General features: G+C 42.4%; 1 pseudogene; it reads right to left on the bottom strand.

Annotated features, from left to right (window-relative positions):
• Nucleotides 1-16,144: 16,144 nt before the first annotated feature.
• Nucleotides 16,145-16,941, bottom strand: LOC119625722 (G patch domain-containing protein 11-like; annotated as a pseudogene).
• Nucleotides 16,942-19,707: the final 2,766 nt, after the last annotated feature.

Genomic DNA, 19,707 nt, shown 5'->3' with positions numbered 1-19,707 from the left:
ATGATCTGCCCGACTCAGCCTCCCAAAGTGCTGGGATTACAGGTGTGAGTCACCGTGCCAGGCCATTTTTGTATTTTTGGTGGAGACGAGTTTCACCATGTTGCTCAGGCTGGTGTCGAACTCCTGGGCTCAAGTGATCCAGCCACCTCGGCCTCCCAAAGTGCCTAGATTACAGGCATGAGCCCCCGTGCCCAGCCATGTGGTTTTGTTATTGTTGGCTTTACCAGACTATCTCCACAGTAGACAGTGATTTTCTTGATGGTTGGGACTATCAGCTTTTTGTGCCTGTGTTGCCAAAACTTTTCACAGTGGCAAACTGTATTAGTTATCTGTCAGTGTGTAACAAATTAGCCCAGAATGTAGTGGCTTAGAAAAATAACAAGCATTTATTATCCTTGTGGTTTCTGGAATTTGGGAGCAGCTTGTCAGGGGATAGTTCTACCTCAGTCTCTCTCATGAAGTTGCATTAAAGATGTTGGGTGGGGATGTAGTCATCTGAAGGTTTGACTGGGGCTGGAGGAGGAGGGGCAACCAACAGTGTCAGAATATGTGAGGGACTGAGAAGTTGTGAAATCATTGTATTTCAGAACATGAGGTCAGTAATTCTGAGCGTAAAAGTAACAGCTGCAATGGAAAGTAAGATGAGGCACACAGGCAAGTGTAGAGGGATGAAAAAGGACTTTGCTATGAAGAAACAAATGCAGAGCCTCCTGGAGATAGTGAGCTATCAAAGATGCAAGAAAATATGTTTGCTAAAAGAGGTTGCTGACCCACTTGGCTGGCAAGTTGGTGCTGGTTGTTGGTGAGAGACCGCTGTTCTTCCCCACATGGGCCTCTCCACAGGCTGCTTGAGTGTCTTCACAACATGGCGGCTGGCTGCCCCTGGAGCAGGTGATCCAAGAAAGATATGATGGAAGTGGTGATGTCTTTTATGACTTAGCTTTAGAAGTGACACACTGCCATCATGCCATGTTCCATTTGTTACATGTGATTCACTGAGTCCAGCACACATCCAAGATGAAGAGGATGAGGGTCTACCTTCTGAAAGCAGGATGTAAAAAACAAACCAAAAAAAATTGTGGCCATACTTTAAAATCACCCCACAGACACATATTGGGTTCTCTGTAAATACTCCAGAAGGAAATATCAGCTCTTTTTATTCAGTTTGGTGAGAAGTGCCTCAGCTGTTATCCTTTTTAACTCCAATAAGTCCCATTTTTTTTTTTTCTCCCCCTCAATTAACCTTTATTTCAAACTTCATCTCTTAGTTTCTTATTCTCAGCTCCAGAGAATGAATTATGTATAACAAGTTCCAGACATTTTTTTGTGTGTGTGCCTAAGGTGCTTAAAATAGTAAAGAGCTAAGTCTCACCAACCTTGTAAGTTAGACCCAACAAAATTGTCCTAGGAAATAGAATGTAATTTAAAATTTTATCATTTCCACAGATTGACAAAATCATCTTTAACTTGTTATTAGAGGGGTTTTTCCCAAGTTGGTAGTGACATTTGGGACTCTGTCATCACCAACTTGTTACTGAAGAGAAGACTATTTTCCTCATCCGTGGTGTTTTGGACAAAGCCCTGGCTAGTTTTCTTAGGCAGGTTGGGCTGTCAGCCTTGAGCTGGTTTCAGATTCTGGGTAGCGATTCTCTCACCTGCATTGCCTCACCATGGCGTTCAGTGCTAAAAATTGTCCTTTATGAGATGCTGAGCTTCTAGGTTTGTTAAAGTGGATCCCTTTAAACATGTTCAATTCCAGGACTTCTTCAATTCCAGGACTACTACCAACCTCTAGTTTTGTTAGGGAGAATCAAGTTTCCCCTTTGCTAAAGCTCCCTAGCCACAGCCTTCCCACCACAGAACACTTGCTGAGCCACAGCTCAAATTTCTCTTGACCCATGGCTGTTTCTCTCAGCTTGTCAGGGTGGAAATGGGTTACTTGGAGATCAGAGGTTGCACACAAATTGAGATGAGGACACCCACATTGGAAAAGGAAAGGTAATAGCTAGAGCCACACATTTGGCTTTTCATTACCTACCCTCTCTGTGGGAAGTTTGGAGGGAGAGGTTGTCCAACCTTCAAAAGCCAATCCCTTGTCCTTCCCTACAGGAACTCATATAGAGCCCTGCCACCTCCTGTTCCACAGCTGAAGTTTCTCTCCTTTGCTGACTTCTCCTCTCCTCTCCTCTCCTTTCCTTTTTTTTTCTTTTTTTTGAGACAGAGTTTCATTCTTGTTGCCCAGGCTGGAGTGCAATGGCACGATCTTGGCTCACTGCAACTTCTGCCTCCCGGGTTCAAGCGATACTCCTGCCACAGCCTCTGGTGTAGCTGGGATTACAAGCATGCACCACGACGCCTAGCTAATTTTTGTATTATTAGTAGAGATGGGGTTTTACGACGTTGGCCAGGCTGGTCTTGAACTCCTGACCTCAGGTGATCCACCCACCTCGGCCTCCCAAAGTGCTGGGATTACAGGTGTGAGCCACTGCATCCAGCCACTTCTCCATTTCTATGGATGCTAGTTTTCTTTATTGTGGGAAGAAACCTCTTTACCCTACTGCCTTCTTTTAGCAAACACCTTTTTCTTGCATCTTTTATCGCTCACTACCTCCAGGAGGGTCTGCATTTGTTTCTTCTGAGCAAAGTTGTTTTTTATCCCTCTACACTTGCCTGTGTGCCTCATCTTGCATTCCATTGCAGCTGTTACTTTTATCCTCAGAATTACTGACCTTACATTCTGAAATATGATGATTTCACAACTTCTCAGTCCCTCACATATTCTGATGCTGTCAGCTGACCCTCTTCCTAGAAGCTTGCATTTTTCTCAACTTAGTGATGTTGGACCCTCTTAATCACCTCTCTGACTTTGCTTTTCTCACCTTTTCTTCCACCTTCTCTTTCTTGTCTGTTTCTTTTTTCTATCTGCATTCAGAGCGTCCATACCCTTTCCTTCTCTTCAAGGCCCCTTTGATGACAGCCCCCTCTCAATGACTCTCAGATGCTTATTCTCTTTCTTTTTCCCCTTCTTTCAGTCTCATTTTAATTGTCCAGCCTATTCCTGGATGCTGATGGAAATGAAGCTTTTCTTTCCTGCAAAGTTGGTGGTGTTTTTCCAGTTTCTTCATCATTATTGGTAGTTACCAATCTCTCCCTGAAGCAAAGAGTCCTTGACTCGTGTGTGAATCGTGACAGTCCTTTTATAATATAGCATAGACTTGGCCAATGCTCCCCATGAATAAAGTTCTGTTCCTGGCCTCTCTCCTTGTTACTCATGACTGGCCTTCTTGCAGTAGCCTCCTGTGAGGAGTCTGTGGCTCTGATCACTCCTTATTCTGTTAGGACCTTGATTTGGTGCAATGAGTAGGAGCCTGAGGCTTTGAGACCTCCTGGGTTCAAACCGGGACTCTGCTGCTTAGCAGTTTAAGCTGCACTGGTCTTCTTGTGTCCAAATGGTCAACCTTGACACCTTTGATTTCTTGATAGTGGTAGAGAACTCAGTTGCACCTCTTTGAATTTGGAGAAATTTGGATATTGGCTGTTACTTTGACTTGCAGTGGGGCTGAGTGCAGTTTTGCTATACTCACGCAGTTGCAGCAACCACCAGTGGAACTGAGTTCAGAACTTAATAACGTCATTGATTCCCAGTCTGCTTCCAGACCAACTTGCTCCTGAGTCTGCCACATCAGAGCCCAGATTGTGGAGAGCTGAAGGAATTTCCATTTTCCTGAGGTCATAGATGCAGGATGTTTCCTCCCTAGCATCAACTACTTCCTGGTACCATAGAACGAGAGATGTGCAAAGCTTCAGGAAAAACTTTACAGCAGAGGTCCTCAGTGGGGCAGTGCTGCCCTCTGGGAGGCGCTTTGGGAATTGGTGGGGTCCTCACAAGGATTGCGGGGCTCTAATGGCATATGATGGGTGGAGACCAGGGATTGCTGATGCGCTGCAACGTGCGGGATAGTTCTACTCAAGAGTGATTGCCAGAAACCCTGTGTAGCTCTGAAATGCCCTGCTGGGTGTGCGTATGGGAGAAAAACCTGTGTAATTATCTAGACATTAACTCTTTTTTTATATAATAAAATCTTTTTTTCTTTTCTTCTTCTTTTTTTTTTTTTTAACTGTTTGAGTATATGCTGAGCTTTCCAATAATGCAACCACCAAGAGTTAGCATTTTAGGAAGTTCCCTGGCTCTTGGAAGCTACTTGTATTTTTAGATTGTCAATTCTACATGCCCACCTCAGTCTGCCCTTTTAACAATGACATTTATTATGATTGTACATACAGGTGCAAGTATGTGTCTGCATCATTATGTCTTTCAGTGTGTCTTGTCCCCCATATCTACATATTAAAGTAATATTTTCAATTCCTGTCCTTTTGCTTATTGTGTATATTACAGTTAGGCTATTATATTAATTTTTAAAAAGTACACATATAGGTAGATATTATCTATGAATTTCATTTCAGCCTGGTAAAGAGCTCATGGTTTTGTAAGGAGAGCCACGAGTCAACAGGGCCTATGCTTGCTCAGGGAGGTGTGGGTTTGCTACCATGGCTGAAAGGACAGTAACAAAAATACCCTAATTCATCAACTCCAAGAGGATCATTTCTTCATATTTCAATGATTTTACAGTCATGTTTTCTAACTGATGTGCATGTTTAGATGCCGTGACAGAAAATTCACATACCACCTTAAACCATGGTGTTAGAATTAGAGAGAGATGTGAATACGAACTTTGTGTCATTTTAAAGTTCCTGATAGTTTAGGCTTGTTCATTGTCTTCATCTTTTTTAAAATTTCAGAGTCTTTTTTTCCTCTTTCCAGCAAATATGTGTATTTTTAGGGCTCTGTACATTTGCCAAATTAATCTAAGCTGCAATGGATTTAGGTCGCATGTTACTTTTAGGTGGAGAGGCAGTATGGCATATGGTTAAGAATATAGAAGCCGCAGCCCACATGGCCTGGGTTGACATCCTGGTTCTACCTCTTAGTAGCTGTGTGACTTGGGGACCATTGTCCCCATCAGTGGATAAAAAAACCCACTGAAGAAGTTGGAGGAGAGTGAGGGTTAGCTACTTACCTATACTGTCTCTACCAGGGTATACTGTATGACAAAGTGGCCTCAGATAAAATCCCATCACTCGCACAGAGATTCGTTAGCCAAATAGTCACGAACAGACAGATAACGGTGCGTACCCTTTTTTCTGCAAGTGTGAGACGCTCTCAGCACTCTGTGATTTTTAGCTGTTTTGGCTAGCACCTTTCATGCAAGACTGACTTGAGACTCTCCTGCAGTTAGCATCAGGCAGCCAGAAATCCTCCTACCACAATGGACAGACACAGGACCATTTAGGGATTGAGATGTGGCTGCCATTCCAGAGGGTGCACATCACAGGTCTTGCTAGATTCTTACACCTTGTTGAAGAGAGGAGGATATCCCCCAAATGTTTTACTTTAATGTTGCCTGCCAAGAGTACTTCTTGAACATTCATTATGCCATTTATTTATTTATTTATTTATTTATTTATTTATTTATTTATTTTTTGAGACAGAGTTTTGCTCTTGTTGCCCAGACTGGAGTGCAATGGCATGACCTTGGCTCACTGTAACCTCTGCCTTCCAGGTTCAAGCGATTCTCCTGCCTCAGCCTCCTGAGTAACTGGGATTACAGGCATGTGCCTCTATGCCTGGCTAATTTTGTATTTTTAGTAGAAATGGGGTTTCGCAAACCATTTCACCAGTAAGAACCTGTTCTGACATCACTATGCTAATTAGCCCAACCTTGAGTGTTGATGGCAATATAGATAACAGAAACTTTGTCGCAGACGCCTCTGGGTCAATGGTCCTTCTGATATGACATTAAACCAGTCTTTCTATTTTTTTGAGATGGAGTCTCACTCTGTCACCCAGGCTGGAGTGCAATGGCTCTCACTGCAAGCTCTGCCTCCCAGGTTCAAGCAATTCTTCCGCCTCAGCCTCCTGAGTAGCTGAGACTACAGTCATGTGCCACCAAGCCTGGCTAATTTTTGTATTTGTGGTAGAGACAGCCTTTCACTGTGTTGGCCAGGCTGGTCTGGAACTCCTAACCTTGTGATCTGCCTGCCTCAGGTCTCCCAAAGTGCCAGGATTACAGGTGTGAGCCACCACGCCCTGCCACCACTCTTGAGTGTTCTTTTTTTATGAAAACAACCAATTGGCCTTAGAGTTAAAGGTTGGACTAGCCAGCACATGCTTAGCATCACAGTGTGTATATAAAAGCATTTGAAAGTAAATTCCTTGTACCAGTACCTCTTTGGGCTGTTAACGATGTTCCTGTGAGTTACTTTATGTAATGTGTTCATAATATCATCTAATATTAAGTGCTATATAAGTATGTGGTATCATTATTATTGTAAGTGCTTTGATCTATCGTAAGAGCATGTGGTTTTATATGGTCATGTTATTTTTCCCACCAAATATCTGGTCTCCCATATAACATACCAAAAGGAAGTTTGTGCGATTGATCCTCATTATTTGTGGATTATGTATTTGTAAAGTCATCTACTTGCTAGATTGTATTCATAATCCCCAAACCAATACTCAAGGGGCTTTCACAGGCATTTGTGGACATTGCACAGAGTGGTGACATTTGAGTCACCTGATATACATGTTCCCAGCTGAGGTGGAACGATGTGACACTCTCCCTTCTCATTTCAGCTCTCATGCTGTCAACAACATCCCTCTCATGGTCTATTTAGAGATGTTTTTCACATTGTCGCGTTTTTTTCTTGGTGACTTCACTGTTTACAATGGTCCCCAAGCATAGTGCTGAAATGCTGTCCAGTGTTTCCGACTTCATCTGGTTACTGGAAGGAGCAAGTGGCACAAGCAACTACCACACTTGGCAAGAGTAGGTGGCTCCTGACTTGCTTAGTGCAGTGGCCCTGCCCAGGACAATAGTGGCCCAAGGGATGTCAGGTTGCATGACTATTTTGAGCCCGCATGCAGGAAGGCTACAATGTGTCTTACACAGAAAATATGTGTGTTAGATAAACTTCATTCCAGCATGAATTTTAGTGCTCTTGACTGTGAGTTCAATGTCAATTAATCAATTGTTTATATTAAATAACATGTATCAAAACAGAAACCACATAGAAAAAAGGTTATGTATTGATTTGTTGATGAAAATGTTATGAACAGAAGCTTGCATAAACCTAACCTTATATTTTCCCTAGGAGCAGGGGTTCAGTATTCACTAATTCAGTGTTTGCAATGGCTTTATAGAACATAACTATCATGAATAAGGAGAATCAGCTGTACTTACTTCTTAAGGCCTTCTTTTCGATGCTATCACTCTGCAATTGTTCAAGAACCTCAGGGGCAGAACTGGCTACATAATTTGTGGGGCTTAGTGCCAAGTGAAAATGCAAGACCCTTGTTGAAAAATTAAGACTTTTGCTGGGCGCTGTGGCTTACACTTGTAATCTCAGCACTTTGGGAGGCCGAGGTGGGCAGATCACCTGAGGTCAAGAGTTTGAGACCAGCCTGGTCCAACATGGTGAAACCCCGTCTCCACTAAAAATACAAAAATTAGCCAGGTGTGGTAGCGGGTGCCTGTAATTCTAGCTACTTAGGAGGCTGAGGCAAGAGAATTGCTTGAACCTGGGAGGCGGAGGTTGCCGTGAGCTGAGATTGCGCCACTGCACCCCAGCCTGGGCGATAGAGTGAGACTCCATCTCAAAAAATAAATAAATAAATGAATAAATAAATAAATAAATAAATAAACACACAAATAAATAAAATGAAAATTAAGACTTTCAAGATGAACATTAAACCAAACCTGTGAGCCCTCTGTGGTTGCACATGTCACATGCCTACAAAGACAGCCGTGAATTCTGGGGTTAGTCAGTCTGAGAGACCACCTCTAAGCACCAGGCTGGGAGAGAGGGGAGAATCAGCTACGCCCACACAGCTGTTGCTTCTGGTGGCCAGTGATGTTGTAGTTGAAGGTGAAGGCTGTATATTTCAATAGATGCTACTTAGCCACAGTGCAGTGGTGCCCTTCCTTGCCCAGGCCCCACCCAGGTTGCCATGCCCCTATTCCTGGAGCTCCCACCACATGACCAGTGACTTCTCCCCAAATTACGAACACTATGAAAGGGCCAGCTCTTGGTAGAGCATGGAATGCTCACCCAGATGTCTACCATAGTTTTGAAGCTTTATTCAGGCAACTTTGGTGGCAGAACTCACCTAGTCCATCCAAAGTCATCCTGATGAGTTGCTCCAACTTTAATTTTCAGAGAATAGAATTTGGGATCACCAATATTTTTACCCAGGAGTTTCCTAGAGCTTGATGTTAATTTGACTTTTCTCATTCTAGGGGTCTATGTAGCAAGGTGGAGGACAGCTCTGCTAACTCAGAGGACCAGTAGGCTCATCCCCTCAAAGTGCAAATACCTATTAACCATGTCTGCATAATGCACAGGCTACTTACGTGACCCGACATAGAATAATGACAATTTTCTGGGTCTGCTTTGGAAAAGCAGTAACAGTGATAGCATGAAGATCATATATGTGGTTTGGCCTATATCCTGTTCCATTCTGGCCATAACAAAATACATAAACAGGGTGGCTTCTAAACAAAAGTTATTTTTTTTGTACAGTTCTAGAGGCTGAGAAGTCCAAGATCAGGATGGTCAGATTCTGGGGAGGACCCTTTTCCAGGCTGCAGATGGCTGCCTTCTGGTTCCTCACACAGTGAAAGGAGTGAAGGAGCCACCCCACCCGCCCTGCCCCCAGCCTCCTTGATAAGACACTAATCCCATGCGTGAGGGTTCCACCCTCATGACCTAATCCACCTCTCCAAAGGCCACACCTCTTAATATCATCACTCTGCGGGGGAGAATTTCAGCATATGAATTTCAGGAGAATGACACAAACATTCAGACCATAGCAGCTTGCAAAGATATTTTTGTAAATATTCAAACTAGTTGCTAACATTTAAATCAGGAAATTTCACAAATTTCATGGCAGCCTCTCTGGGAAAAAAAATTCTATTTTTTTTTTTTGATAACATTAGGCTTCCATTCCCATGTCCTCCATTGCCTGGAGCTGGATAGCAGCTCCCTCTTTACATGAAGCATGAGCTGTCCTCTTCCACAGCCCCCACCTGTCCATGCCTCCCACTCACCTGCCTGGTTTGTGTGAGCAAGGCTGATACCGATGGCTGACAGGGCCTGCTTTGAGCCCACTGGGCCCAGGTGGTTCCAGTTGTTAAATATTTTGAATATCTCCCCTGCTTGGAGCCATTTGAGTTGCTAACCTTGCTCTACAAAGAAGCAGCTGTCAGCTTCTTGCTAAAAAATAAATTTAAATTCTGACTCCAGGGTCATTCTGTTACACTGATTAATCTGTTAGATTGTCAGTATTTGCCACCATTTCATTTGTGGGAAGCAGAGCTTCTAGATTGAGTCTAAGAGGAATTCAGAAAGTCTGGCCATGTCTGTGCTGATGGAGTGGGTGCCCTGTAAAGCCAATTTGCATGAGGGCTGAGGCCCCTCCTGGGGGACAATTCATCCTGATGAAATGGGAGAACCAGGTCCGGAGAGCCTGGCCTTGTCAGAGAAAGCTCAGTTATCAGATAATGGCATGGTGCCTGACACCTGATTTCTCCCAGCTCCTATTGGCTTCTCTGTAGCCTTAGAGCACAGGGCAACAGGTAGGGAAGGAAGAGTTTTTCTCTACAAACTCTGGGGTATCTCTCTGACAGAGCTGGACATAAATGAGATAAAGAGACATTCTTCCCTCATTACACCACAGACAACCCACCTGTGTTTTATTCTACACACTATGAGCACACCTGTTATGTTATTGGCAGGGCCTGGCAGACACTTTAGTGCTGTTGGAGAAGATGTGTGGGCCCCTGTTGACGGTTTTGGGTCCTATTTAACCTCCCCCTACACCCTTCCATGTCCTTAACTTGTTGGAAACAGATACAGGAGGCAAATGGGCTCAGATTAAATGGAGCATGTGGCAGGACAGTTATACTGGCTGTAATTTTCTTAAAATACTTTGGTGTAGATGATGTGCATATGTGTGAAGTTAAGTTTAATATGTACCCTGGGAGTGTAGGTTAACATTTCAAGCATTCGTAGTCTGTTTACCTATTACTACATAGAAATCCACCCTAACATTTGGTAGGTTAGAAAGCAATATATGAATCTCTCTCATGGTTCTGTGGTTGAATGGTCTCAGCTGGGCAGTTCTTAGAGTCTTTCATGTGCTTGCAGCCTGATGGCAGCAGGGGCTAGAGGCATCTGAAAGCTCATCTGCCTGGATATCCAAGATGATTTCTTTCCTCATGTGTCCAGTGCTTGGGCTGGGATGGCTGGAACAATGAGACTAGCTGGGCATCTCTTTCTCCATGTGGTCTCCCCATGGAGCTAGCTTGGGCTTCCTCACATTCTGGTGATCTCAGGGAGCCAGACGTCCAAGAGAGCATTCCAGGAGACCCATGCCAAGGCTTCAAGGCTTCTTACCACTTAGCCCTGGAAGTCACGTGACATCACATCTCCTGCCACCAATGCTGACTGTGATGGTGGACTTTATGTATCAAACTGGCTAGGCTGCAGTACCCAGATAGTTGTTCAAGCATTATTCTAGATGTTTCTGTGAAGGTATCTTTTAAAGATGAGATTAACATTTACATCAGACTTTCAGAGTAAAGCAGATGGCCCTCTCTAGTGAGGGTGGGCCTCATCCAATTAGTTGAAGGCCTTAAAAGAGAAAAAGGACTGTTCTCCCTTGAGGAAGAGGGAATTCTGCCCATTGACTGCCTTTGAACATGAATGACAGCGTTTCTCCCCTGAGTCTCCAGTCTGCCGGTCTCCCCCATAGATGTGACTTGTCAGCCTCCCCAGTTTCATGAGCCAATTCCTTAAAATCCCTCCCTGCCTTTCTCTCTCTCTGTTTCTCTATTTCTATTTCTATCTATCTATATCCTATTGGCCTAGTTTCAGAGGGAGGGGAATTAGATTTCCAAATAGAGGAGCATAAAAAAATGTTCAGCCAGCTCTAACCCATCATAATTCTCATCTGAAATTCCCACTGTCTGGGTAATTAGCTGGGATTTGAAAGAGCCTAAATAGGACTCCACCTTCCAGAGGTGGCTTCAAATATCTCGATCTGAAATCTCCAGTGAGGGGTTTTTATTTGCATAAGGGATGTATAGAAATAATAATTTTCACCAGATAAGTGATTGGTTAAAAATATTTGCTTGCCAGAAAGACTCTGCAGGCATCACCACCTTTGAGTCAAGGAGGTTTAAGACCCTGGCCAGGAAAATATGACAGCACAAACTGAAGGTGAGAAGGTCACTTAGCTCTGTGTCCTCCAGTTCTCAGAGGCACCTGTTGTTTGATCCAACTAAAAGGGAGTTGATTACAAATGAATGAAATTCTCTTGAAATTTTCTTATTGGAGAGCCCAAGTATAGAAAACAAGATGTCTCTGAGTTTACAGAACAGGTTGCATGATTATTTTGAGCCCACATGCTCTAAGAAATGATTACACAAACAGAAAATTTGGTCTAAGACTTGTTTTTGTTCTAACATGCTACATAGCAGTGAGCTATGGGGAAGGATCCACTTAGCTCCCAGCTACCTCTAAAGGTTGGCTGTGACCAATATTACCTCCTTGTTCCAAATCTGATAATGTTGAGCAGCCCTATGGGCTTAGGTGAGTTGGCAACAGAGCTTCTCTGTCTCACATAGACCTTGGAATTCACGTGACTTTGCTTTGCATATTTAGTTGCAGGCTAACGAACTGGAACTGGGAAATTGGAAGCTTGGCTAGGCTGGCCTGCAGCAGGCCCTACTTCATCTGATTACTGGAAGGAGCAAGTGACACAAGCAACCACCATGCTTGGCAAGAGTAGGTGGCTCCTGCTGTCCTTGCTTAGTGCAGTGGCCCTGCCCAGGACAAAGGTGGCCCAAGAAATGTCAGCTGGGCTCATCTCACCAATCATATTCATTACTCCTTCTTCCAAGGGGAGGAGCAGGGAAGAGCTGAAGGGGGTCACTCTACTGCTATTCCCTTCCAGGGAATAGGGAAGAAGCCTCCTGTTGGAAATAAGAGAATAGAGGAAGGGATACCCCAGCAAAGGTATTTAAGACTCTTGCTGATAATCCTAGATACAGCTGCAGAGACAATGATGGAATCCTGCAGGGGCAGTGTGGACATGAACCACTGACATTGAGGATATTATTGTGACACTGTCCTCACACTGGTGATGGCTGAGGAGAGCCCTATTTTATCCACATGCATTAGTTGTTTCCTGATGGAGACATGAGGCTCAGGTCTGACATTCCCTGTGAACTGCCCTTTCTTCAGCCACTTCGCACCAGTACAGTTCTCTGACCATGGTGGGATCTAAATAAGTATTTGTTGAGTTAACGAGCCCAGCAATAAGAGGCCAGGGCAGGCAATGGGTCTGGTATGAACATTAGGGAGGTTCTTGGTATGTAATTTTACAAACTTGAATGATGTGCAGAGAAACAACCTCCTTTTAAATGAAAGCTGACTTGTGGACTTCTAGGGTGGATTTACCATTTTAATTTAATTTTTTTTTGTATGTTAAGGTATTTATTTTGAATTTCAGAAACTACAGTATTTTTGATTTTTAATTAGGAAAATACATTTTAGAATTTCTAGATAGGACTTTGAAAATAAACATAGCACAATATACACAAAAGTAAATGACATTACATTAAATTTTACATTGTTTTGCAGTTTCAAATTTCATATGAATGTTCTAAAACAAATTTTAAAATTCTTTTCAATGTTTTGCTTCCCTCGGTGTTCATTATTGTCTACTTATAAAGTCATAAAAGGCCGAAAAATAAGTTTTTACTCATATTGAAAACCTGATTTTTTTTTTTTCCTTAAAATGGGGGTCTCTCACTATGTTGCCCAGGCTGGTCTCAAACTCCTGGGCTCAAGGGATTCCCCATCTCAGCCCGCTGAGTAGCCAGGACAATAGGCCTGCATGGCCACACCCAGCTGAAAACCTGTTTTTTGTTTTTGTTTTTTGTTTTTTTTTGAGACAGAATCTGGCTCTCTCACCAGGCTGGAGTGTTGTGGCATGATCTTGATTCACTGCAGCCTCTGCCTCCCTGGTTCAAGCGATTCTCCTGCCTCAGCCTCCTGAGTAGCTAGGACTACAGGCGCCTGCCACCACGTCCAGATAATTTTTGTATTTTAAGTAGAGAGACGGGGTTTCACCATGTTGACTAGGATAGTCTTGTTCTCTTGACCTTGTGATCTGCCTGCCTCGGCCTCCCAAAGTGCTAGGATTACAGGAGTGAGCCACCGCGCCTGACCGAAAGCCTATATTTTTATCCTCTGATGGACAAGAACGGAGGGGTATCTCCCACTCTCTAAGCTGGTCCAGTTCTAGTCCTAGGCCTGTAAATGTAGATCACAATCCTGATGAAGTCATGGGTTCCATCAGTGTTATTCTGGCATTCTTAGCATAATTGTCATGAATATATTTAAAATATTTTAAGCCACTGAGCAGGTGTAGGTTGTCCCCATAGTCAGTAAGAGGAGAAAGGCCATTTCCTGTCTAACTTGATTCCACCTGAAATTATCCATTTGACTTTGGGACTTGACTGAATGTTGGTATGTTGGCTGAAATGACACCAAAATATTGACTGTAATGGCAAGGGTAAAATGTACTCCTCTGTTTTATTAATAGCTACTAATATAATCATAAATATATATATATATGACAGGGTCTTGCTGTGTCACCCAGGCTAGATTGCAGCAGCATGATCTCAGCTCACTGCAACCTCTGCCTCCCAGGTTCAAGCAATTCTCATACCTCAGCCTTCTGAGTAGATGGATTATGGATGCGTGCCACCACGCCCGGCTAATTTTTGTATTTTTAGCAGAGAGGGGGTTTCACCATGTTGGACATGCTGGCCTCGAACTGCTGGCTTCAAGTGATCTGCCTTGGCCTCCTCAAGTGCCAGGATTATAGGAGTGAGCCACTGTGCTTGGCCAATTTTATACTTTTTTTTTTTTAACAAAAAAAAATTAAACAATAGCATCCAACCATATATACTTAAATATTATATATATATATATTTACATTCATAAAAATAATGATTAGTTTTCTGGATGAAGAACTGAGGCCCCAGAGTTAACTAGATCAGTGGCTCAAGCTAGGCTACATTTTAGAATCAAGGGCAGTGATGTCCAAGTCACAGTGACCAGTGGCATCAGAATCTCTTGGGGTGGGATCCTTTTATTACTATTTTGTGAAGGTCCCCAAGTTAAACTTGAAAAGTGAATTAGGTCATATTAGGTCAGAGATTAATACAAGTTATACTACTGATTATCTCACCCTAGCAAGTATAAGTTAGTTTTTGTGATTTTCTTACAGATGCTGTTTCTAATAAAAGAAGAGGTTGATCTCTTGCTCAATGCAACTAAAAGGTGAGCTATAAAATCACACAGGTGATCACAACTCTACCCAAAGAACAGTGGTGCACCATACTTAATCTCAGCGCTAGTTCTTATCCTCAGGTGCTTGTCATTCATTCTTGGGACTTCAAAATAAATATAGATATAGATATCCAGGAACTGCCTTAGACTAGATAAGTCAAAATCAATCATGAGGAGAGTTACCTGAGCATATGAACTTTTAAAAAGGTTCATGATTTTGATGCCTCACCCTGGATGGAACTCTCTCATAGTATGCCACACGGTATGTCCTTAGCTGTATTCAGTAAAATTACAGGCAAGCAGATTCCAGTTTAAGAGAAGACAATGAAAATAATTTAGAGCTACCAAGTAAGAATGGTTTTTTTGTTGTTGTTTTGTTTTTGTTTTTGTTTTTGTTTTGAGATGGAGTCTTGCTCTGTTGCTAGGCAGGAGTGCAGTGGCACGATTTTGTCTCACTGCAACCTCCGTCTACCTGGTTCAAGCGATTCTGCTGCCTCAGCCTCCCGAGTAGCTGGGACTATAGGCGTGAGCCACCATGCCCAGCTAATTTTTGTATTTTTAGTAGAGATGGGGTTTCATCATGTTGGCCAGGATGGTCTTGATCTCTTGACCTCGTGATCCACCCACCTCTGCCTCCAAAAATACTGGGATTGTAGGTGTGAGCCTGTGCGCCCTGCCTGGAATGGTTTTAAAGCAGTGAGCTCTCTGTGGCTGGAAGAATAAAAGCAAAGGTTGAATTATTACTCGCTGGGAATGCTATCAAGGGGTTTCAGTCAGTACTCGGATCACATGATATTTGAATTTCCTCACAATTCTTAAGTTTCTATAGCCAAAACTTCCAACAGATCACATTTAATGGATATAGACATTGTCATGAAAACTCATGATTTTACCAGAAATTATCAGTTATTTTGTCTGTAAAATGGATTAGAATTTAGTAGTACTGGTGGAACATTGCCTCTGACATCAGCCTTATTGAGGGGAATACGTTTCCCCTCCTCTTCATGCTTGGATGGAGGGAAGGGAAATTCTCCTTGCTCCTTCAAAGCAAGAAGTGTAGGAAAAAGCTCTCTGAACCCTCACTCATTCCTTCCCAACAGAGAACTGTCTCATCCCATGGGTGATACAAGAAGGAACTGAGCATGTGTGGTCCAGCCCTTGGTAGACCTTGAAAGTTACCTGGTCTCAGAATGCGAAGATGGGCTCTGCCCCAACAAGGCAGAGGTTCGCAGTTCTTTCCAATCAGGGAGAAATATTAGTGTCTGATTGGAGAAAAACTCAGCCTTCTCTGTTTCGGCTTATTCACTGATAAAGTGGATATTTTTCTCTTCTTCTGACTCCCATTTCTTATTTCTCAACTTGTTCCAAAGTGAATAGGGGAATAAGAGAGTTACCTGTTGGTGTCCTTAAACCCCTCACCTATCACAATACAGCAATAAAGTGTAACTGTCCATCTCTATGATACTTGTGTTCTGAAATGATATTGCCTTATTTTTTTCAAGTCAGTGAACTCTCATATTCTAAAGAATAAAAAGAACAAAACATTATATAAAATCCCTGTTCTTTACTGGCATAAAAAATTTGGGATTTCTAACTGCTGAATTGTCTGTCCCTAAGAAATAATAACATTTTTCAAATTTCCAGTTTATTGGGAATAATCTTAGTCATGACCTGCAGAAGTTGGTCCTGGACAATCTGGAGATGGGTCTTCTCTATCTTTGTAGGCTGTTCCAAACCAAATACAATACAGAAGTTCTTCTCTTAAATTACTAGTCAATATTTGTAATTTTTCCAGTACCCTCAAATCTTCACTCTTATATTCATCTTCATCCCATTCTTTTTCTTCTTCATCTTCTTCAGTCTCTTCTTCAAGCCTCAACCAACCGTGCTTCCCTGGAAACCTGAATATTTTTCTGGGTGTCCAATTGTTGACAGACTCACTGGCTTCTTCTGAGATCTCCTTCTAGCTTCATTTCATCTTGCTTATTTTTAAGTTGCATTCGAAACTGTTCTGCAGCTTTTTCTTCAGCTTGGTTATTCATGTGAATCTTTTTTCTGTAGCTTTCTAATTTTTCCTCTGCTTTCCGTTTTAATGATGCCTCATGACCAAATGCCACTTTTCCCTGTTTTGATATTGAGAAGACTCGGTTCAACAATACCACCCCCACTCTCACCAAGTGCCTGACCACTTTTATAGCCCATCTTTTGGAGCAAGGCAAACCCTTTGTTTTCACAGCCTAGTGCATTCTTCAACCCATTGTCACGTCTTTCTTGTTCTTCTTTTAAACTCTTCTGCCTGAGTTTCAAATTAGCTTCCTGTTGCTTTTCTTCTTTTCAACGGGTTTCTCAGATTTGCCTTAGCATTTGCAAGCCTGGTCTGATATCCTCTTGGACATTAATGAAGGACTCATGTCTGCATGAGTCCTCTTCTTCTGCCATGTTCAACTTTATATGGCTATAGTATCTGACAGCTCTCTACTCACCCTGGTTCAGCTCCGGGGAGTGTGTGCTGGGCATGCACCCACCGACCAGTGTCGGACTTCCGGGCCTCGGCTCCCTACCATTTTTATCATTTCTTAAATTCTCAGAATTGGAGAACTAGGTGTGGTGGATGTTTTCTCTTTGTCCCTCTAACCTACGCTATGTTCCCTCCTTCCACTCTGCTCTGTGTCCTGGGAGGCTGACCTGTCTGAACCTTATCAGTGGGCTCCCTTGTCTTTTGGCACCTGATTGGGTTCAGCTCATGGGGAGCCCAGACTGTGAAGTCAGGGCATTAATTTTCCACTTTACCCTTTACCTATAGGTCTCAGCTTCTAACAGGATGTCCTCTCTATAGAATCTGTGCCCTGTCTCCATCTCTGCACCCCCCTTCTCCTCCTTCCCTCTCTGTGTCTCCCTCAACCTCCAACATGCTTCATCCTTATTTTGCCCCTTTAGGACTTTGGTAATTGTCTTTCCTTACACCCTCCTTACACTTTTATAACTAGTATCTATTTAAAATTCTCCTTAAATTACTTAACCTGAGTCTGTATCTCTTTCCTGCCTGGACCCCAACCCATATTTTAGGTCAGTGGTTTTAAACTGGGGGTGATTTTATCCACCGGGAAACATTTGGTAATGTCTAGAGACACTGTTTTGTTTTGTTTGTTTTAAATTTTATTTTAGGTTCAGGGGTACATGGGCAAGTAAACTGCATGTTGGATGGGTTTGGTACACAGATCATTTTATCACTTAGGTAATAAGAATATTATACAATAGGTAGTTTTTCAGTCCTCTCCCTCCTTCCACCCTTCACCCTCAAGCAAGCCCTGGTGTCTGCTGTTCCCTTCTTTGTGTCCATATGTGCTCACTGTTTAGCTCCCACTTATAAGAGAGAACATGTGGTATTTTGTTTTCTATTCCTGTTAGTTCACTTAGTATAATGACTTCCAGCTCCACCTATGTTGCTGCAAAGGGCATAATCTTGTTCTTTTTTATGGCTGCATGGTGTTCCATGGTGTATATGTACCACATTTTCTTTATCTAGCCTACTATTGATAGGCACCTAAGTTGATTCCGTATCTTTGCTATTTTGGACAGTGCTGCAATGATCATATGAGTGCAATTGTCTTTATGGTGGAATGAGTTATATTCCTTTTGATATACTACCAATACTGGGATTGCTGGTGTGGAATGATAATTCTGCTTTGAGTTCTTTGAGAAATCACAAAACTGCTTTCCACAGTGGCTGAACTAACTTACATTCCTACCAGCGTATGAACATTCTTTTTTTTCCAAAACCTTGCCAGCATCTATTATTTTTTTGACTTTTTAATACTAACCATTCTGACTGGTGTGAGCTAGTATCTTATTGCAGTTTTGATTTGCGTTTCTTTAATGATTAGTGATGTTGAACATTTTTTCATGTGCTTGTTGGCCACATGTATGTTATCTTTTGTGAAGTGTCTATTCATGTAGAGACCCTGTTGATGGTCACAACTGGAGGTGGTTTGGGGATGTTTGCTACTGGCATCTAGTGGGTAGAGGGCAGGGATGCTACTAAATCCTGCAATGCACAGAACAGTCCCCTACAACAGACAGTTATCCAGCCCAAATGTCAGTGATGCTGAGGTTGGGAAGCCCCACTTTAGATGTTCACTCACATCTGCTATCACATCACAACCATAAAATTAACACATGTTTACAAACTGCATATAAATAAGAACCACTGAAATTCAAAGTTACAATGTTAACTCAAAGTTAAGGATGGAGTTATTTTGCTGAAATTAAATCACTGCTCACAATACAAGTGTGGCCCTTACTGCTTTGGTGCTGGTTGTTTTTCATTTTGTTGTATCTAAACTCCGTAAGCTGGAGGATAACTCACTTCTCTTAGTATGTCTCCTACAAAAGCTACCAGAAAAGTATAAAATGGTTGTTCCTAGGGCATGCAGCAGGATTTTGTTGGCTTTGACTTTGCACCAATTTAGACTTTATCTAAAGTCTACCATTATTATTTTTCTCATTAACCCATATCAATTGAAGCTATGTTCATTGGTGCCAATATGTTCATAAATGCAATTGCAAAGGACATGGGGTCCTATGGCCCTATGGCAATACTTAGTCCTTCAGATATTTCTTAAGCTATCATAAAAACTAAGGCAGGACATTTAAATAAAATATGGAAGACTCACAGAAACTTTAGAATCTATCCTTGGAGTCCTGTGAGAAAAACACTGTTCTGGTGTTTGATGGAAAATGGGAGTAGCCCCTAGTTTCTCCCCATGGTTGGTGATGGAAATGCGGAAAGCTTCCACTGTGGACAGAAGGTTTTGATAATGGGCAAATAGAGCTTTCTTCTTGGTTGTAATTTTTTTTAATGCCTCAAAGATAAAGAAAGCTCTTTCTAATAAAATCTTTATCCCCAAGCAGTACACAGCAGGGGGTTCTTACGTATTCCAATCAACATGTTTTCCTTTCTCAGCTATGGCTTTCTAGATGAACTTCCCTTGTAATAGGAAGGAAGATAGCAACATGAGGTTTTTCTCTGCATGAGAAAGATTTGTTTAGTTTCCTCCTTTTTCCCCTGGCTGGGGAGGTGTGTAAGCTTCTAAAGGCTGAGGAGTTTTCTCTGTACAGACCCGCTTTGCCGAGGGCTGTATTCCAAATTCCCTGAGGACAATACAAACCTTATTCCTTTATCTAATAACACATTCAACTGATCATATCAATCACAAAATCTTG

The sequence above is a fragment of the Chlorocebus sabaeus genome, chromosome 22, assembly GCF_047675955.1.
Source record: "Chlorocebus sabaeus isolate Y175 chromosome 22, mChlSab1.0.hap1, whole genome shotgun sequence".
In the NCBI taxonomy this organism is placed as follows: domain Eukaryota; kingdom Metazoa; phylum Chordata; class Mammalia; order Primates; family Cercopithecidae; genus Chlorocebus; species Chlorocebus sabaeus.
The sequence above is the reverse complement of the archived record's forward strand: the minus strand, read 5'-3'. Positions and strand labels throughout refer to the sequence as shown.